Raw genomic sequence first — 22325 nt, forward strand, 5'->3', positions numbered from 1 at the left:
GGTCCCAGAGCAGTAAGCAGAACTGAAATTCCAATCAATGCTTGTCCAACTCAAGCTTACCCTCTCATTGACCAATTTGTACTGCATTGCAATTTCCCATACAGTGGTTCTTTAATCCATCTATATTAGGAAAATTTAGCTTATCATCCTTATTTAAATTCTTAAGTATCTGTAGCTTTAGCAAACCCCTTCCTGAAAAATAGTATGGCTTAGGTTTAGTCCAGAAAATTGTTATTTCTTTTTATACACTGAAAATGAAAATAGAAAGCTAAAATCTACATATTTCCTCAGTATTCTGTTCTACTAAACTTCTTTATTTCTAGTGCCAAAGTCCTTTTGTCTTGCTCTTGCATTTAGTTTTAAATCACTGAAATAAATGTAAAGTTAATAACTTGCTGTTCCAAATCATAAAGATAAAAGGCATATTAATAGACTTTTTGAAAGAAGATTTGGGAGCTTATGAAGTGATTTCCACCCAGGGACGCCCAACCACATATTACGGAGCTGCTTATAACCAAGAATCTAAATTAGAAAGTAAATGAGTAAGCCCGAATGAGACTTTATCATTCTTACAGGAATTATTTAATATTTTAAATGACTTCATTAGAGGCATACAGTTTTACATGCTAGCGGCTTTAACCTCCCAAGTTTAAAACACCAACTAATCCTAGTAAAAAAAAAAAAAAATTAAAAAGAACACTTTTAATATTTATTTACAAAAAAATAAAATATTGAAATGCTTATTTTTATGTAAAACTCAGGTCAGCTTGTGAGAACTTAGACATCAAATTCCCCTTTATCCAAACCTTGAATAGCATTTTTAAAAATTAATTAATTAATTATTTTAGAGGGAGGGAAGAGAGAGAGAAAGGGGGGGGTGTGGGGGGGGCATCAACTTACAGCTTGTTTCTCCTTTGTGCCTTCACCGGGAAAGCCCAAGCCTTGAACTGGAGACAGCAGAGCTCCAGGTCAACATTCATCCACTGCGCTACCACAGGTCAGGCTTAAATCACATTTTTTAACCAAAATTGTCCATAGTGATTTTTATGAGGATTTACCTGATCTATTTCACTTGTATTACTTAATACTAATAACGTCTATTATGGTAATTATTTGTACATAAATCAGAAGCATCAAAAACTTAAGAAATAATTACAAGAGATCAACCATTTGAATGAAGTATGGCTCCTACCTTCATTTTTTTCTTTTTTAAAATTCAGTAATCTATAACTTATTTTTTGGGTCTAGTTTATTTACCAAAGTCAGTTTCCACATGAACTTCACTTGCAGGGTCCCACTGTTTCTGGGTGGGTGTCAGGCTAAGCAAGTACCTTTTGAAAAGGGCAAGACAGTGAATATTTTAAGCAACCAGGACCATGGGGTCTAGAAAGGTCATACATTCTTTGTTTTGTTTTTGGTTTTGTTTTGTTTTTAGTAGCCTTTAAAAATGTGAACAGCAGTTTAGTTTACGGGCAGTACACAAACAGGCTACAGGTTGCATTTGGCCCTTAGGCTATAAGTTTGTTGCCCCAGGCTGAAATGGTTCTCTCTTTGGCACTTGTTAAAGACACACATTATTTTCTCTTAAAAACAGAGAACTTGGAGTTTTGCTTAGCCATAAGAGCGCAGGATTGATAACCGGACCGCCATACAAAAATCTTGATCTACCCTACACTACTAGCAGTGTAACTTTGAATAAATTATTCAGTCTCTCTGGGTTTTCTTTTCCTTTCCAGGAAATTGAGCAGAGTCTTGTCATGGAGGGAGAAGGAAATAGAGGAATCAATAGGGTAGAATCTGAGATAATGGGAGAAAGAAAAGATTCAAACCTGACTAGGCAGTGGCGCAGTGGATAGAACTTTGGCCTGGGATGCTACAGACCCAGGTTTGAGAGCTTGAGTTTACCAGCCTGCACACAGGCTTATCCTGCTTGAGCATGGGTTTACCAGCTTCAGCGCATGGTCACCAGCTTGAGTGCGGGATCATAGACATGACCCCATGGTCAGTGGCTTGAGCCCAAAGATCGCTGGCTTAAAGCTGAAGGTTGCTGGCTTGAGCCAGGGTCACTGACTTGAGCAAGGGGTCACTGGCTCAGCTGGAGCCCTGCCCCCATCAAGGAACATATAATAAAGCAATCAATGAACAACTACAGTGCTGCAACAAAGAATTGATTCTTCTCATCTCTCTCCCTTCCTGTCGGTTTGTCCCTGTCTGTCTGTCTCTCTCTTTCTCTCTAATTTGCTGTTATGGACCCTGTGTAAAAAAAAATACCTACCAAGAAGGGCTCCTGGTGGCTAACTGGGCTCAAATTTAAAAACAACAACTGCACTTCAGGGAGAAGCCTGCACTGTGTTCCTGCCATCTGAGCCAGCCCTTATAAAGAAGTTCCTGGAATTGTATTTCAACCTTAAGGATTCAAACTACGGAGCCATATCTCCATTAACATCTTTACCTACCAGTCAGAGAGGCTCCATTCCGACCCATCAGGATAGTGCCTTTGGAACCAATCAGCCCGGGAAGACTTGGAGTCCTCACTGCATGAGGGCTCCAAGTAGGGACCAGGGATGGCGACTTCTCTACATAAATCAGCACTCTTCTGGCTCGAGAGTACACTTTTCCTTCCCACCAAAGACTGAAGACTAGGTTTCCCCAGAGGGAGCTGAAAAACTGAAGATGAAACATCCAGGACGTCTTGGCATACTAGCAGAAAAGAACAGATGGAAAAGAGCAAGACAGAGCACATCTACAGAGTCGTGCAGAGCAGCACTGTGTAGACGGAGAGAGGCTTCGCCAGGGGCCACCTCACAGTCCTGCTGTTCCACAGCTGTGCCGCTTCATGACTGAGCTGTAAGACCATGGAGCTCCTCCACAGGTGCTGTTCTCACAGCCATGCTGTATCATAATTGAGATGTTTGCACTGAAAGTTTCCTTCTTCGCCGCACCCCAAATTGGGGATTCCTATCAGTGTTAAACTGGCACTACTGACAACCAACAGTTGCAAATGTGAACTTTGAGAAGGGCTTTATCTGCTGAGACGGACTGTGCATGGTCCAATGAGGGCTGAAACTTATGAATAATAAGAGTCCAGTGGCCATTTGCTGACAGGTGCTCCTCATGTATTCTGCGGACCAGGAAGAAGCTCAGACTGAACTCTGGGCTTCCCTCACTGTGCCCAGCTTGTTCACACAGTCTGAGCCAACCACTGCAGGGAAGCCCTGCTTTCATCTTTGCACCAACGGACTGACTGAGACCTGCCCTGTCTAATCAGAACTGTACTTAACTGCATCTACACTGACACATCAGAACTGCACAACTGAGGAAAGGGAGAAGGCCCAGCTCACAGCAGCACTAATACAGTCTCCACATTAAGAAATGCTAAGCTCCACTAAAGAACACCAAGGAACACAGTGTTGCCCAAGGTGGAACCTGTAGGTCAGGGTTGCTGAGGGGAGGCTGGAGGCTGGGATCCAGAGGGACAATATAGGATGTGCAGAGGAGTGTGCACTGCACGCTATGGATGACAGGAAATCCCGAAGACTTTGCAGGGCCAAATTTGCATTTAAGATAAATCACTCTGGCAGCTCTAAGACTGGATGTGAGGGGAAGACTAGAGCAGGAAGATGAATTATAAACTGATTCCTTATCCCTGACAGGGGGTGATGAAGAGTTGACCAAGGGCAGTCATAAAAAGCCAGGACAGAGAAGACTAATCTCAGCAATATTTATAAGATAAATTAAAAAGACCTGATGACTGACACGAAATGGAAAGTGGGGGAGGGAAAAGGAAGAGCAAATAAATGAAAAGACTGTGGGTGGTTCTTCTACTACTAGGGCAGAAAAGAAAAAAGAAAACAGGACTAGCCTGACCAGGCGGTGGCGCAGTGGGTAGAATGTTGGACTGGAATGCAGAGGACCCAGGTTAGAAACCCTGAGGTCGCCAGCTTGAGCACGGGCTCATCTGGTTTGAGCAAAAGCTCACCAGCTTGGACCCAAAGTTGCTGGCTTGAGCAAGGGGTCACTCAATCTGCTGCAGCCCTTCAGTCAAGGCACATGTGAGAAAGCAATCAATGAACTAAGGTGCTGCAACAAAGAATTGATGATTCTCATCTCTCTCCCTTCCTGTCTGTCTGTCCTTATCTGTCTCTCTGTACCCCCCCCCAAAAAAAAAAAGAAAAGAAAAAGAATAATAGAGGCAGACTTGGAGGCAGTTTGGATAGGCTATAAGAAATCAGACTTGGTATGGAACACACAAGTAACGTGTCCTGCAGGCAGCTACAGGTCTAAAAGTACAAAAAGAAGTCAGGACTGGAGATGGAGGTCTGGAACTCAGCCACAGGCATGCAGACAGACAACACGGGAGAAACTTAGTGCAATATGGAAAGCAGGAGAAGAAGAGGCCAAAGGAGACAGTATAGAACAGGGGTCCCCAAACTACGGCCCGCGGGCCGCATGCGACCCCCTGAGGCCATTTATCCAGCCCCCACCGCACTTCCGGATGGGGCACCTCTTTCATTGGTGGTCGGTGAGAGGAGCAGAGTTCCCATTGAAATACTGGTCAGTTTGTTGATTTAAATTTACTTGTTCTTTATTTTAAATATTGTATTTGTTCTCATTTTGGTTTTTTACTTTAAAATAAGATATGTGCAGTATGCATAGGGATTTGTTCATAGTTGTTTTTTTTATAGTCTGGCCCTCCAACGGTCTGAGGGACAGTGAACTGGCCCCCTGTGTAAAAAGTTTGGGGACCCCTGGTATAGAAGTACCAGCTTGAGAATGTGGATGATGGCAGCAAAGCCAGGGAAGGAGACATCAAGGAACCAAGGGTAGCTGAGGATGGAGGATGCCAACTGTCAAATGCTGCCCAGTGAGAGGACAGAAAGAGTGAGAAAACAAGTTCAGCAGCATCCTCCAAATAGAAGCTGGTTTACAAAGCCTGAGAAATAAACTCCAGTGCAGTAGAGTGAATGTAAGCACCCTACTCCCAGCTTCTTTCACAGCCACAGAAATAAACAAGTTACAGAAAACATAAAGAGCAGGTCATTTAAAATAGTTCCTTCAACACAATTGTAAACCAAGTATTGTGATCCTGTCTGGGATAGAAAATAAATCAGTTGATATAATTCTACCACTTAAAGTTTATAATCTATCTGAAAATAACATCATTTTATGTGTGTATACCTTTAGTTACAATTAGATAATGTGAATCGAAACTTCCTTAGAACCAATGACCTGGTTTAGAGTCAAGTCTCCCTAGTTACTGTAATCAAACATGAAAAAAACCAGGTAAGAAAATCTTTGCAGATTCCTACATAAGGTAGGAAAGAGAGGCGATTCTGTCTAGGTCAGGGGTCCCCAAACTACAGGCCCACGGGCCGCATGCGGCCCCCTGAGGCCATTTATCCGGCCCCCACTGCACTTCCGGAAGGGGCACCTCTTTCATTGGTGGTCAGTGAGAGGAGCATAGTTCCCATTGAAATATTAGTCAGTTTGTTGATTTAAATTTACTTGTTCTTTATTTTAAATATTGAATTTGTTCCCGTTTTGTTTTTTTACTTTAAAATAAGATATGTGCAGTGTGCATAGGGATTTGTTCATAGGTTGTTGTTTTTTATAGTCCGGCCCTCCAACGGTCTGAGGGACAGTGAACTGGCCCCCTGTGTAAAAAGTTTGGGGACCCCTGGTCTAGGTGGAGGCTAAACGTAAACTCTTGAATGATCATTCATTCCACTGTGGTTATCAAATGCAGTATTTAGGAAAATCACACAGGACTAACTGAGAGAGACTCTTCTGTCCCACTTCAGACTCTGAATCTGTAGGTCTGGGGTAGGCCGAGGAAACCCACTCTGAAGGGCACCTCTGGGAGATCTAGAGTTGGCAGCCCAGGAAGTACACTGCCCTAGTCCTTAGAGGTGTGCAATCTTCTTTTCTAAGTCAAGTTACTGTGACCTTGAATGACTGCTCATTTTCAGGAAATGGCACAACAGAACTGTTAATAAATTGTCGTCTAAAAATTATTGGTATATTCCTTTAAAAAAAAGCTTCATGGTTAAAAAAAGACCAGTTGAATATAAATGCTTGATTTCAATTAACTCATTAGTTCAATATATGACAGAATCCTTACTGAGGGCCATGTCCTGGGCAGGTGGTTGGGAAATGATGGTGAAAAGAGCCTTGGGATGGTAAACATACAATGTGATAACCACCCTCCAGTAGGGGAGCTACAGAAAAGCATTTCATTTTGTCTGGGGGCATGGATACAGGGAGAAGAAACAGATTTCAGTGATCTGAAGTGGGGAAGGTGCAATGAATGACCATGCCCACCCTGCACACTTCCAGGGCCAGCTGTGAGTGCCAAGGAGACCTGACGTGGAAAAGCAACTTATGAAATGGTCAGGGGTCGTTACTATGAGCTTCTTAGTTTCTAAAGGTAAAGACACTTTATTTCCTATAACTGCTTCCTCACCTCAATGCACTTCAGACAAAAATCATCTCTTTTATGCCTGAAAAAATGTTAAACCTACATGGGTAAATTGTATGCGTTTTTTAATCTTTCCTGTTCTCTTACTATGCCTACTTTTTGCTCTCTAGAAGTCCTATAGAACAATGTATTATTCTTAGTACAGAGAAGACTAGAACAAAGGAATGTCCAGAAGAAGGGCTGGCAGAAGGAGAACGCCAAGAAAGGTGACTAACAGAGGCAGATTTAATGGCAGGTGCACCAGGCGTGTGCCCTGGGCCCCAACTTCTGAAGGGCCCAGCAAACCCCAACTTTACACTTTTTTCTAATGTAAGGGGCCCAATATTTTCTCCTGCATCCGGGGCCTCAACCAACCTTAATCTGCCTCTGATGACTGACGTGAAAACTTATCATCTACAACAGGATTCACCTGTGTGCCTTCTTCTCAGGGAAATAACCAAACTCTCTGCCTTTCCACACACCTGATACTCATGTTCACAGGAAAGAGCTAGGAGCTTGCCAAGATCTAGTCCTGTGATCTTTGGAAAAAACGGCCTACGTCGTCTGGGCTTCCCGTTCTTCATCTGTAGTACTGGGAGCTGGAGCAGATCACTGTACGAGTTCCTTTACACCCTGACGTTTTCTCACTCTATGAACATCACTGGCCCAGGTTGGCCCTGGCAATGAGGTCCCAAAAAGGCAGATGTACTGAGCTTAGCACTGAAGTGCTCAGCTAACCAACCACAGTCTCAAGCTTTAAAAAGTATCATTTTCAAATATCTCAGTTCCAATGCAATGTCTTGTCTCACATGTTTGGACACATTTATGACCTGCAAGTGACACAGAAACATAAAGATCCACACACACATGTGCATTATATGTATTATGCTTTGACTCAACAGATTTTACTTTCTGACTTCCTAAGGAGTAGGAAATGTTTCTACTTTTATTTAATCTCCTTCAAGAAGATCCATGTATGCACTAGGCCCCTATTTAGTGTGCATTCCCCTTTATCTGCAGGAATACTGACTAACCCACAGATCACATTAACGGCTTGCCACAGTTGCTACTGCAGCTTATATCTTGAAGCATTCTCAAATCAGAGGGGAAAAATCTTTGAAGTATTAATTACACAAGCACAATAAAATACTTCAGCTATTTAGTGTACACTGAACAAATCATTTCACTCCGTCAGTTCTCATAAGGATACAGATATAAAAAACAGCATCATGCCTTTTAAATGAAACTTTATTGATTAATGTCATTTTTCCTTTCGTAAATAAATAGCACATGCTGGATAATTTTTTATAGCAACTAATACATCCTTGAGGCATATTAATACTGTTTTCTAGGCAATACCATATATTCTGGTTTTCAAAAAGTACATCAACTATAAACCTCATATGGTCACACAGGTTGATCACATGTGATAAGGAACCATAGGTGTAAATGTTAATTAAGTATATGGCACACACGCTTTTATAATTTTAATATACTACACAATGTCACACAGACAAATTGACACATTTTGGAGGACCCTTAACCCAGGATGACAAATTACCTTCAAAACCTTTAACAATATCAAGAGCAAAATTTATTCTGGCAGATACCCCATAAAGAGAAGCTTGAGGGTCCAGGAAGGTGGTTGTCCCTTGTCAGTAGCATGGCTTTGATTTCAGGAACTCACTGATGACTTTAGGGTCTCCTGTTCTTCCTCTTGATTCTAAATAAAAATCACTAAGATGCACGGATAGACTATATATAAGCTTCATAAATACCCCCAGCCGATGGCCTAGATGTGCAAGACATTTTAACCTTTCCCTGAACCAAGATTTCAAGCATTTCGTGAGATCCTCAAAGAAAGCCACGACTCAAAGAGGATGAGCGCTTTCCGGGTCTTCCGCACTGGGAAAGATCGAGACCCAATTGCGCGCCTGCCTTATCCGCTCACTGACTCCTCCGGTCAATTCAAAGCAGCGAAGTTTTACGTGGCCCTGTTTAGCAATACACACACAGTCCCTCCTCCTCCGATGGCTAAATAATTCTTCCAAATGGCAAACGATTAACACGTAATTTAAATGTATTTGGCTTACTCCCCCAAAACAGAGATCTGAACCACGAGTTAGTAACCACAGCTTTTCAATAAATAATAGAAATGCTAAGAAAACTTGATAAAAATTATCTCCACTACCTTTCAGGGGCATAAAAGGTAACAATTAAACCCAGCACTTTCATCGACCTAGTTGGTTTTACCCAGCCAGGGAAGATGGGGCGGGGGCCGAGGGTGGGGGTGCGGGAACCATGAATGAACAGCCTCGGGTGGGTACCAAGCTGCCGACTTGGCCCAACACGTAGTGGCCGGGCTCCAAGACAATGGAGCTGACGTTGTCCCGCGGGGGTCGCAGTCAGGGGTCAGTAGATCAGTAGAAGAGGCAACAGTCAGGAAGCCCTCCTCCACCCCTACATCTTTGTTCTCTGAAGTAGTCTCTCTTTTTCATTCCCAAAGAAAAAAGAAAAGAGGGCGACCCTCCCCCCGCGCGCCGCCCCCGCACGGTTCGTGTAGGTGACCACTCCGCTTCTCCCATCTCCCTTAGCAACGGGAGGCTTCCACGTCCCTCTAAACTACCAGTTTCGCTCCCTCAGCTGGGCTAGGTCCAGAGTTGAGGCGATTTCTGCTCGCAGCTCGCGTTCACACACCTCCCCGCGCCCCTTTCCGGGAAAGTGATCGCCACCCTCCCCTCCCCGGCCCCTCTGCAGGCTGGGGCTCTGTCCGGGCGCCCGGCTACACAGGTGCGAGCACCCCGCACCCTCCCGGAGTCGTCAGCGCCGCGGGGCAGGACAGCATTGCGCCCCACAGACCTGCACACCCGGAGGCGAGGCTGCCCGACCAACTGCCCCGCGCTGGGGACCGCGCACGGCGCCCCGCTCGGCTCCTACCTGCTGGAGAAGGGTCCTTGGAAGCCGGGAGCAACGGGCCGCGTGTTCACGGGGAGCCGTTCCGGGAGCGTCCGGGAGGCTGCGGGTGAGCCGGTGAGCGGTGCGCGGGGCAGCAGGTCCTCTGCGCCCGGAGCGGGAGCGGCGAGCGCTGCCAGCCAGCCGAGGGCTGGTGTCTGCTGCTCGCCACCGGGTGGGCTGTGCTCGCTAGTCGGTCAGAGCGCGGAGTCTGCGGACACACTCGCCCCTCCTTGTGCGCCCCCGCAGCCACGGGGCTGAACTCCTCCAGCTCCCAGGGGCGTCTGCGTGTCACTCGCCCGCCTTGGCCAGGATGCGGAGCTCGCCTCCCTTCGCTCCGTCCAGGGTGGCCCCTCCAAGTCCCCTGCCTCCCTCCTTCCCACGCTCTCACGCGTTGCCTGAAACCGCGCCTCTCTCTCCAATTCCAGCTGCTTCGATCCTCCCCTTCGGGTTCTCCCGCCTCTCACTTTGCTGTGAATATAAGAATGGGGTTCACTCTTCAAACTTTTCTGTCCCGACTTCTCCAAGAAGCGAGAGAGTAGGAGAGGTAGGGGTGGCCCGGACATGAGTCCTTTGCCCAGTGGCCGGGAGCTGTGACCTGGAGCGGGCAACCCCTTCGGACAGCCCGACCAGAACAAAGGCCGTCGCAGGGACTATGGCAGATGAGTGACCCCAGTCATTCCCCTTCTGATATTTGAAAGCCCCTGAGATTCATCTGAAATATGTTACAAAATATGAACTTCAGCGTGGGACAAGACGGACATGAACAAACACAAGCCTTTCTCTACTACAGGGTACAACTCTCTGTTGCAATTTTCATAACAAAATAGAAGGCTTCCACCCAACCCCCTCCAAATTTTGTTTTTGTTTGGCTCTGTAAACATGTTTTACTGTCCATATTTTGCCACAAGGACCGTATGCTATATTAATTCCGGGTTAATATGATATGCACGCACACACAAATACAACACATGCATAATTATATATAATAGTAGAGGATCTTCTATATAACAAACTCAATAACTGCTTATTCAAATTAGTTTATATCCATATTATTAAATATTTCTGCATAAATCTTATAATAGGTATAAGAAAAATAGAAACTGAAGAATTTGCATGGACTGTAAATTTCACAACTTAAGTGACATTGGATCACTGCACGTTCAGGAGTGGATTAAATAATGATTCTGTGATACTGTTTTTATTTTCATATTTTTTTGTGATTTGAGATATATTTTATGAATTTTAAGATAGGATCAATTAAATCAACTAATTTAACATAATTACCATGAGACTATATGGAGATATTTTTCATAATCTGGTAAGAGTGCAGTCTCAAGTCAGATTTAATTCTCTCAAAAATAATTTACAAAATTGTTGAATTTATCAAAACAATTCAACCATGGTACTAAGACTAATGTAGACTAATAAGAATGACTATGAATTAAAAGTAAAATAATATTTCAGCACCTTATTGTTTCCTTGGCATTTTATACATTAGCACCGAGGAAAAGAAATAGACTGTGAGGAATATTGTTTTTTTTTATGTTTATTATGTTGTGTAATGTGTGGAACTATTTCATCTCTCTCCGTAGTATTAGATTTGTATGGAAGAAGAACCTTGCACAAATTTACCTTCCCAAAAGTTAGCTCTGGTAACCAGTGCTTGAAACTTTACAGACATCAAACAAAAGGTGTCTATGAAAATATTAATGTGAATTTAGTCAACAGGAGATTTTAGGCTTTATATCTCTAATGTGCTTTTATTTCTCAAGTATAGGTGATATATTTGATGTATGTTTATTTCTATCTTATATCTAAGTTTCTATATTATCAGGTTATATTATTAGAAGACATTAAAGGGAAGAATATAAAGAAAAAGCCCATAACTCCCAAACAACACTATATATGTAATCTAGCTATTTCTATCACATTCTGCTCGTGTGGTCATCTCAGTGGCTTCAAATACACAAGTGATTCTGATAAGGTTTTAAAAAAAATGATTATACTATTCAAACATATAGGCAATATATTATTAAGAATGTCAATATTGGTTCAGTTCCCAAAGGTAATTTTTCTCTTTAAAGTGAGATATAAATCGCTGGTTTGCCATTGGCAAGCACTCTGTTTACATGGAGACATCCAATTCTAAAATAGTAATTCTTTTTGCTATCACAGAAGCATGCATTTTGCAGCTTGTCCAACCCCATAAGATACATGATAGTAAAGGAAGATTGCTTTACTTAATGGAAACCCCAAAGACTGCAGCTATTTTACATACAAAATTAAAGTTTTTGTCACTTTCAGAACATAAATTACTAACTTCATCTTCTTGAAAAGTGTGTAAAGTGAATGCTTTGTTTTTTATTAAGTTCATAATCTAGCGTACCTCTTTTATACCTTTTTCAAATAAACTGAAATTTAAAGTAATTTGCGAACTCTCAACAGTTATTTTGATGACAGAAACAATCGTTCCCCATAAAATAACACATCTTGATTAAAGTCAATTAAAAGTATTGGTATGTGCTAGAAAACAGAATTTCATAGGTATTATTGGAAACAACACCATTTATTAAATTAATGCAGTTATGACTCCTGCTTCACAATTTGTATGAAGTCTAGGTTTTCTCTTTGTTATGGACTGACTGTGTACCCCCAAAAGGCATGTGTTGAAATGCTACCCCCAATGTGATGTTATTAGGAGGAGGTGCCTTTGACAGGTGATTAGGTCATGAGGGTGCAGCCCTCATTAATGAGATTAGTGTCTTTACAAGAAGAGTATGGTTGCCAAGTGAAGATACAACAAGAAGACAGTCTTCCAGAATCCAGAAGAGAGCCTTTCTCAGTAGGACCATACCAGCACCCTATCTCAGACTTCCAGGTTCCAGAACTGTGAGAAATAAATTTGTGTTGTTGATAAAACCCGCAGCCAATGGTAATCTGTCTAGAACCCGAACTGACTAAAGCACTATTCCATCAATTACTGAGGGAGGAGTGAACTGTAATTATGAATTTTTTTGTTTCTCTGTACAGTACTGTCAATTTTTACATCATGTGTTTAGAATTTTTGTTTTATTCCATAATGTTTAGAATTATGCACTCCTGATGAATCGGTCCCTTTATCATATTGAAATGATCTTCTTTATCCCTACTAATATTCCTTGAGATGAAATCTGCTTTTTCTATTACTGATATGTCTGGCCACTCCAGCTGTGTGTGTGTGTATGTGTGTGTGTCTGTGTGTTAGCAAGGTATCTCATTCTATCTTTCTACGTTTAAAATATCTGTGTCTATACATTTGAAGTATGAGTCTGTTGGAAGAGCTCATCAAGAGGATGTTACTGCCTCTCCACTTGATTAGGGGGCTAATCAAAAACACAAATTTGCCTGACCAGACGGTGGTGCAGTGGATAGAGCATCAGACTGGGATGCAGAGGACTCAGGTTCGAGACCCTGAGGCCGCCAGCTTGAGCATGAGCTTATCTGACTTGAACAAAAAAAAAAAAAAAAAAAAAAAAAGCTCACCAGCTTGGACCCAAAGTTGCTGGCTCGAGCAAGGGGTTACTTGGTCTGCTGAAGGCCCACGGTCAAGGCACATATGAGAAAGCAATCAATGAACAACTAAGGTGTCGCAACAAAAAACTGATGATTGATGCTTCTCATCTCTCTCCATTCCTGTCTGTCTGTCCCTATCTATCCCTGTCTCTGACTCTATCTCTGTCCCTGTATAAAAAAACAAAAACAAACAAACAAAACAAAAAAAACACAAATTTATTTCTGGGACAACCAGGCTCCTCCTCCAGCTCCTGTCCTTGGAACGTATGTATGCTCAGCCCACCATCCCACACTAGGAGCCATTTTCAATGACACGGTATTTAAAGAGCAACGAGTTTCTGAGACTATCTGGACTGGAGAATAAGTCACTGCACCCTGTTCAATCGTCTCTAAAACTCTTAAGATTCTGGCAGGCAGGTATGGAGATGTACTCATCTTGCAGCACCCTGGACAAGCCTTATGTCTAAGTTCCCTTGCTTACTAAACCTGCCACTTAACCATCTAGAGTAGCCTGCCCACTTCTATGGTCTCTCCTTGCCCTCAATGTACTAGATCAGTTTCTACTTTCACCCCCAAACCCTTGAGGTTGTGAACCAACATTAACATGCATTAGTTATCATGGAGATACTAATGTCATTTGTATGCAAAGCTTATTTACAAAAAGATGAGATTTAGAAAACTTTAGACATTTGCAGTAGTTATAAGAGACCACGTTTGTGGTGTGAAATCTATTTCTAAATCTATGAGCTGTACATGAAAATGTCTACAGCCTGACCAGGTGGTGGCGCAGTGGATAGAGTGTCAGCCTGGCACACAGAGGACCCAGGTTCAAAACCTCAAGGTCACTGGCTTGAGCACAGGCTCACCAGCTTGAGTGTAGGATCACTAGCTTGAGCGTGAGATCATAGACATGACCCCATGGTCACTAGCTTGAAGCCCAATGTCACTGGCTTGAGCAAGGGGTCACTGGCTCAGCTGGAGCTTTCTGGTCAAGGCACATATGAAAAAGCAATTAAAGAACAACTAAGGTGCAGCGACAAAGAATTGATGCTTCTCATCTTTCTCCCTTCCTATCTCTTTGTCCCTATTTGTCCCTCTCTCTATCTCTCTCGCAAAAAAAAAAAAAAAGTTTATAATTTTGTAAATATAAAAGTAACATGGAAACACTTTTAGTTTTAAACTATTTTTACTTTCTAAAGATACTTGTTTTTCTTTCCATTTAAATACATTTAGTTGTTCATTTATAAATGCCCATTATTTGTGTCTCCTCACTCCTTTTCTTTTCTAGCAGTCAGAATGGAGCAATGACCAGAGTTTCTGAAAATTCCTGAGGTAAAGAAGAGAACAACACATTTCTGCTAAATTCTCTTATTAGAAGAATGTTTAGCACTGCTACAAAGAATAGGGTACAGTTTACATTAAAACCATTTCAGTCCCATCGAAGGGTCTCAGATGAGATCCTTTTCATTTTATTAAACAAATTGCAAATTGCTTTCCTGGTGTGTCTATCACATGAGCGCTGCAGTCCGCTACGCCTCATGAAGCCACATCAGCTCCCCTTCCTCCCAGGGTCCTTGTTCTGAGCTATATACTCAATTCCTGTTCCTTATTAGCTTAGACTTATTCTCATCCAGGCTTTATGGCCACACAGACTCTAATTCCAGTTTAATTACTCCTTCAGTTACCCCTATTTTTTTTATATAAATAGGCATTTTTATATGTTAACCTAAAATAATATGCATTTTCCAACCAAGACTGAGCTCTGTCTTCATTCATTGTAAAACTTCCTTCCCAGATTAATGCTGTCATGTTGACATGGATTCTGTATTCAACTTTATGAAATCTGCTTAAGCTATAACACTATGGTTTATTTCTGTTCTTACACTGGTATTTTACTCTTATATTGCCTATCGACACCAGGCAGTATGACTCTTCTCCATTGCTCATTAATATTATCTACATATTTTAAAGATGTGATTAAATGGCTAGGATAATTCAGAATACAACCTTATTATAATTCCAACAATTCTTGGTGATTGACATATGTATATTGACTTTATTATTGCAATAAACACTTCTAACTAGCTGAATCTGACAGAGCTAGTGCTTTATGTAATTTTTATTGTGCTTCATGCTAATTAGATAAGAAAGGTAAAACATTTTTTTATAATTAACATTATATTCTAGTGGCCAAAACAGCTTCAGTTTCTCTGTTATAGGTTTTTTTTTTTATTTTTTATTTTTTTTTTTATTTTTTTATTTTTTTCTTTCTGAAGCTGGAAACGGGGAGAGACAGTCAGACAGACTCCCGCACGCGCCCCACCGGGATCCACCCGGCACGCCCACCAGGGGCGACGCTCTGCTCTGCCCACCAGGGGGCGATACTCTGCCCCTCCGGGGCGTCGCTCTGCTGCAACCAGAGCCACTCTAGCGCCTGGGGCAGAGGCCAAGGAGCCATCCCCAGCGCCCGGGCCATCTTTGCTCCAATGGAGCCTCGCTGCGGGAGGGGAAGAGAGAGACAGAGAGGAAGGAGGGGGGGCGGGGGTGGAGAAGCAAATGGGCGCTTCTCCTATGTGCCCTGGCCGGGAATCGAACCCGGGTCCCCCGCACGCCAGGCCGACGCTCTACCGCTGAGCCAACCGGCCAGGGCCTATAGGTTTTTTTTTTTTTAATCTTACATTTATAACTTAGTTCAATAGGACATGTTTCAACGATATATACCATATTATATTTAAAAGTTTAAAAGACAAAAGTTAGTATTTATTCTTAAATATCCACCTATCTCTTTCATGAGTCTCGAGTCTTAGATGATCTTAGAAGTTCATCCATGATAGTCTATCCAATTTCCTTGTAGGTTCCCTGATTACATTCCTATAGACCCTTGAACTACCATTCCTGTGCCCTCTGTTCATCTCAGATGTCCCATAAAATGTCAAAGCTGACATGGTAAGAACAGCATGGTGGGAAACAACAGCATCTTTGCAATTTGTCACCAATGGGAAGCAAAGGCACCAGACAGAGGAGAGACCAGCAGAAGAATAAAAGGGAAAGGAAAGCAACAAGACTGTCTCATATGTCTGCTCACAGTTTGGATTTTGCTTCCTCCTTTCTATGGAGCCATGAAAACAGTAGGCAGGGTCAATGTCAGGCTGGTCTTAAGTACAATATGGTCTTAAGTAAGAATATCATCTACTTTCTATTTTAAAAAGTATTGGTTTTTTTTATATTAGTTGAAATTTCTTAACAACAAATTCTTTTCTTCCCAAAGGAAAAAGAAAACATTTAAAAACAAAAATTGAGAGTTTTGGAGCTGACATGTGACAAGGAGTTTATTTAAAATCAGTGTAAGTGATAGTACAATTTCTTTTCCATTTGTTAGAAGGTCATTAAGATACTATTAAAGAAAGGTGGTATCTTTAAAAAAAGATACCACTGTAGGATGGAAGGATGCTGAACAAAGACTAAATTCCCAAGGCTAGTTTTTCTGATTCTATAATTGTCTTGTTTCTTCTCAGTCAAGAGACAGGGCAGATAGAAATTCCTCTTGAAAGCATATCACATCTACACAAGTCTTGGAAAGCTCCCTCGCTCCTGAGGGCTGATGCACCAGAGTCCAGCTTGATCCTCAGCCAAGGTCAGGCCTCTTAACTGTGCTTAAATCTAAAGTGTGAGTGCCGGTTTACAACTGAGATCCCGTTTGTTTCAATGTTGAAATCTTTGTAATCAATCATTTTGCTTTGTTTCAAATCAATTGAGTAAATGCCATCACCTCTGGGTATTTTAGAAATTTCTTTGTTCTAGAATACATTTGCCAGAGAAAATGAGGCATCATTTCAAATATATCTCTAGAGACCAAAGTGGTTTGTTTTAGCCATTAGATTTTCATGTGGTTGTTATAAATTCCTGTTTAATTAGAAAATCACTAGGAATAAAAGCAAAAATAACATTGGTCTCTGAAAATGCAATGTTCAAAACTTGAATTTTTAACAATACCAAGTACAGTTGTGATGTGATTAATATCTAATTCAACATCCTCAATTTGATTTCATCATAAAAAGCATTTGAAAGTCTGTATAATGTGTATTTATAACATATACCTATATATACATGTATAATGTATATATAGATAATGTATATTTATCTCAAACATAACTTGTTTATAAACATTACTATGAGATATCTATTTATTTATACATATATGTATTCTTATCTTTCCAGAAGCACATAAGATAGCTTACAAGGAGAAATAAAGATGAAACAGATGAATTAGTTTAAAATAAAGGCAAAATCTTAAAATGAGAGAAGAGAAGTAATCAGTGCACAACACTGTTTATTGTATAATCTTACAGAATGGCATCTGTAATAATTGATTAATAATAGAGTGAGCATGAATGGCTACTAAAATTGGACCTCAGAGTTGTTAAGCTAAGCAGTAAAAGTGAATACAAATATAATCTTTTTCAATGTTTGCATTTTTCACAATAGAAATGTGTATTACTTGTAGAGAAACCACACTTTCCTTTCTTATTATTTTGGTCTGAAAAAAATGTCTTCCATGGGGCACTTCATTTAGAGATACACATAACCAGGTTGTCTAAGAGGCAGTATCTCAAAAATTATTGTAGCTAATTTTACCTTTAAGGATACACAAGATTAAAAAATGTCAAACATTTCAAAATAGAAGCAACAAAAATAATTGCATTTTTATGTTACTAGGTGGCTTACAAATCATTTTATAGTCAGTGCATCTTTTAATCTTACCATTCTATAAAAACTATTCTCATCACTCCCATTTTATGTCCAAGGTCATTTGAACTTCACGATTTTAAGGAACTGACATAACTGGGTGAAGGAAAGATTTAGGACTCAAATTCAGATCCCATGACTTCACATCATACACTCTCTTCATTTATCTCTCCTGAACTTGAAACAGAAAGTTATACTTTTAGTCTACATTTATTATTCATATTTTTACTTTACATTAAAAAGTTATTTTTCTGACTTTTGATCAGAAATTATCTTTTTTTTTTGTATTTTTCTGATACGAGAAGTAGGGTGAGGGGTCCAGGGGGGCAGACAGATAGACTCCCACATAAGCCCGTCTGAGATCCACATGGCATGCCCACCAGGGGGCAATGTTCAGCTTCTCTGGGGCATTGCTCTGCTATAATCAGAGCCATTCTAGATCCTGAGGTGGAGGCCATGGAGCCATCCTCAGCACCTGGGACAACTTGCTCCAATGGAGCCTTGGCTTCAGGAGGGGAAGAGAGGGACAGAGAGAAAGGAGAAAGGGATGGGTGTAGAAGCAGATGGGCGCTTCTCTTGTGTGTCCTGGCCGGGAATTGAACCTGGGACTTCCACACGTCGGGCTGACGCTCTACCACTGAACCAACTGGCCAGGGCTCAGAAATTATCTTAATGTATTGAGAAGAATTTCATTAGCATATAAGCTTTATCCAAGAAATTGTCTTGAGTATGAAAAGTAAGTTGCGTATCTCCTACCTACCAAGGTGATATAAAAGATTGCTTGTTCATCTTTAATGTGCATGTGAATTGCCTGGTAATCTTGATTCAGTAGACAGGAGAGAGGGCCTGACTCCGGCATCATCAAGTCTTCTATCATGCCATGCTGGTCTCTGGAGCACTCCAATGCTGGGTGTGTATATAGCTCTTTCCCATTTACAGATTTTAATATAAAGTATCTCCTTGGAGAATTACACCAGCAACCTTGTGTAATGTGTAAGCCTTACATTGCTATTATTGATTTCTTTTTTACCAATAAAACAATCTTTCAGGGAGGTCAATGGGTACTCAAAACCATTCCACTACTAGAGGGGCAATTATAAGGTCATATCAAGGCCTAGTTTTCTGATCCTAGAGCTCCTTCTACAGTGTCACCACCACCCCCAGAGAAAGTGCGGTGACACTTCCTCATGCACGTCTACACTGGGGCGCTGTGCATCCATTGACCTATGCAGGAGTTGGCAGCGTGGTGCAGTCCTGACCCAGATGGGCTGGAAAGACTCCCAGAGCCTCGGCTGCAGAAGTTCCAGCTCACCCCCCTTTCAAGACAAATCACAGAAGTGCCACTTGGCAAGTGCTGCTCTTTGGATTGTGCTGTCCCTTAGGACCCTGAAAATGGGTTAGAATTGTGCAGAATGCACCCGACTCATTGTTCTAAACCCACTTCCCAGTTTCTGGCAAGAGCAGCTGCTCTCACTTCACTGCACACGTTTCTCTCCCCTGTCACTCTTCATTTCGCTTTCATTCGCCTTCATCTCATCCCTCACTGCCATTTAATGACAATCTCAGTCCTTCTTGGTCTCTTACTTAACTTTGATTTCACCTCCTTCTTCCTCTATTCAAGCTATATAAGAGGAGAATTTCCTATATGATTAGCAAAGTTGTTGATAATACATTCTTATATGCTTTTTTTTTTCCTTGTGAGGAATACATGCAATGTGGAGGGTTCTTTTTTGTTTTGTTCTTTAATCTCCTGTTTTAAGTTTTACCACCCACGTGGTTTTCTTAGAAGATTGCCTTCATCATGGTCAGAAGAATGTATTACACTTGGCTGATTGACTCTCGGCTGATTGCGGTACCTCAGGGTCCCATCTTCACACTGCATGGCCCATAAATGTTGAATGATGGTAATGATGCTTAGAGTATCATTTCATGGTAAGCTCAGAAGGTGCAACTGGCAACTTCCCTCAAGAGAAACACTAAAAATTTCAGTGCAAAACTGCAGTAATACACAATGATGGAAAGGTGATACCCCAGTCCAGGACAGAAAGACTCCTCTCGGAAGCCTCCATTGTGAATCTGCTGAGAATCTCATCACGTCCATAAGTAATGTAATTAAAGAAATGGAGTTTACAGATGAAGTTTCTCATCATCAAAATCAAAGATTTAGAAGGGATACTATCCGCTGCAAAACTATCTTCCCTCCCCCCTCAGATTACTCACGCAGTTAGCATAACAGACATTGAGGATAGAAAAAAAGGATAGCACAATTCCCTGTCCAAAATAACCTTAGCACAATAATTTTATTAAAAGTAAGACAAACTATATCGATTGGATATGTGTGTAGATGTAACTGCATACACACGCACGCATGTATATGCACATAATATGTAACAGAGCAACTACATATATAGTTACACACATGTGTTTTAAAATCTGTTATTATTCACGAGTGATGAGACCAGTAGGACAGGAGATGACTCAGTGAAAAGATGAGTTGTTCTGCTCATACATCCTGAGATGAGGGGGCACATGGCTGGCATGGCCTCACAGGGATCATCAGGGTCCTTCAAGAGGCAGAGGGAAGGAGGGGGAGACATGGGCAAGAGCCCTCACTGTGGTGTTAGCTAGTGAGGTTGAGCATCTTTTCAAATATCTGCTGGCCATTTGTGTGTCTTTTGGGAGAAGTGTCTGTTTAGGTCCTCTCCCCATTTTTGAATTAGATTGTTTGATTATTTGGTGTTGAGTTGTATGCAGTGGTGGGATTTAAATAATTTAACAACTGGTTCTTTGCCTTAATGACAGTTTTAAGTATAAAAAAACAGTATACTGTAAGGTAGTTTATTATTTCATGCATTTAATACTGAAATAAGAACAATAAAAGAGGTACACAAAACTAGATTACCTTATAAGAAAGAGTTTTAAAATATTAATGAAAAAATATTAAATAATATTTGTCAAAAAAAAAAACCAGTAAAACTATTATTTAAAATATTTCCATACTGCTTCTTGATTGACATCTTCACTTGCAAATTTTTCACCTGTGGATAAAATGAACATTACTATGAAAGTTAGAGACAGACAGACAGACAGGGACAGATAGAGAGGAAGAGAGAGAGAGAGAAATGAGAAGCAACAATTTTTCATTGCGGCACCTTAGTTGTTCATTGATTGCTTTCTCATCTGTGCCTTGACAGTTCGCGGGGGGGGGGGGGGTGCAAAGCAGAGTGAGTGACTCTTTGCTCAAGCCAGCGACCCTGGGCTCAAGCCAGGGACCATGGGGTTATGTCTATCATCCTATGCTTAATCCAGTGACCCCATACTCGAGCTGGTATGCCTGTACACAAGCCGGATGAGTCCGCACTCAAGCCAGTGACCTCAAGGTTTTGAATCTAGATCGTCAGTGTCCCAGGCCAATGCACTATCCACTGTGTCACTGCCTGGTCAGGCTGTTTATTGTTTCTAATAGACTTTAAGGTTTTCTATATATAAACTATGTCATCTGCAAAAAGTGACACTTTTACTTCTTTCCCAATTTGAATGCCTTTTCTTTCTCTTGCCTGAATGCTCCGGCTAGGGCTTCCAGAACTATGTTGAATAAGAGTGATGAGAGTGGCCCTGACTGGTTGGCTCAGTGGTAGAGCATCGGCTCATTGTGTGGAAGTCCTAGGTTTGATCCCGGTAAGGGCACACAGAAGAAGCGCCCATCTCCTTCTCCACTCTCCCCCATCTCCTTCCTCTCTATCTCTCCCCCTCCCACAGCCAAGGCTCCATTGGAGCAAACTTGGAACGGAGCTGACCATGGTTCCATAGCCTCCGTCTCAGGCACTAGAATAGCTCCAGTTGCAGTGGAGCAACGCCCCAGATGGGCCGAGCATTGCCACCTGGTGGGCTTGCCAGTGGATCCCTGTTGGGCTCATGTGGGAGTCTATCGGCCTCCCCGCCTCTCACTTCAGAAAAATACAAAAGAATGAAAAAATAAAATAAAAATAAGAGTGGTGAGAGTGAACATCTTTATCTTGTTTCAGTTTTTTGCCATATGTGGCCTTTATTAGGTTGAGGTACTTTCCTTCTATATCCATTTTATGGAGTGTTTTAATTTAAGTGGATGTTGTATCTTAGCAAGTGCTTTATCTGCATATATGATAAGATCACATGAGTTATATCCTTTGTTTTGTTTATGTGCTGCATCACATTGATTGATTTGCAAATTCACTCAGGGGGACCTCTCCATAGTGATTCCTTCCGGTTTCTGAGAGAGAGAGAGAGAGAGAGAGAGAGAGAGAGACCACACCACAACAGAAACCACAGTCATTTTGTCATATAATCTTGGAAATGACATGTCATCATGTTTGCCATGCTCTGGTCAATAATTCATTCTACAGTCAATAGGAGGGACTTACACGGGGACCAGGGAACCTTGAGTCACCTTAGAAGACACAGACCATATCACAAAGTCAGGAAACAAAAGAGAAGATGAATCCTTATATTACCACTTAAAAATGTTACACGTTTAAGGTTTTAAAATGTAGAACAGAGACTGAAAAAATCAAATAGTTGACAAACTGTAGGTTAGTGGCCTAAATATGCAAAGAGCTCTTAGAAATTAATAAGAAAA

At 41.5% G+C, this 22325-nt stretch overlaps 1 protein-coding gene across 1 annotated transcript in view; it reads right to left on the reverse strand.

Annotated features, from left to right (window-relative positions):
• The window catches only part of MYO16 (myosin XVI), a 592224-nt gene extending 581776 nt beyond the window's left edge, over positions 1-10448 (reverse strand). The window contains exon 1 of the mRNA XM_066380569.1: positions 9395-10448. The gene's annotated coding sequence lies outside the window, so the exon portion shown is untranslated. The remainder of the gene's footprint in view (positions 1-9394) is intronic.
• Between the last annotated feature and the right edge of the window lie 11877 nt (positions 10449-22325).

This window comes from Saccopteryx leptura, chromosome 4 (genome assembly GCF_036850995.1).
Source record: "Saccopteryx leptura isolate mSacLep1 chromosome 4, mSacLep1_pri_phased_curated, whole genome shotgun sequence".
Lineage (NCBI taxonomy): Eukaryota > Metazoa > Chordata > Mammalia > Chiroptera > Emballonuridae > Saccopteryx > Saccopteryx leptura.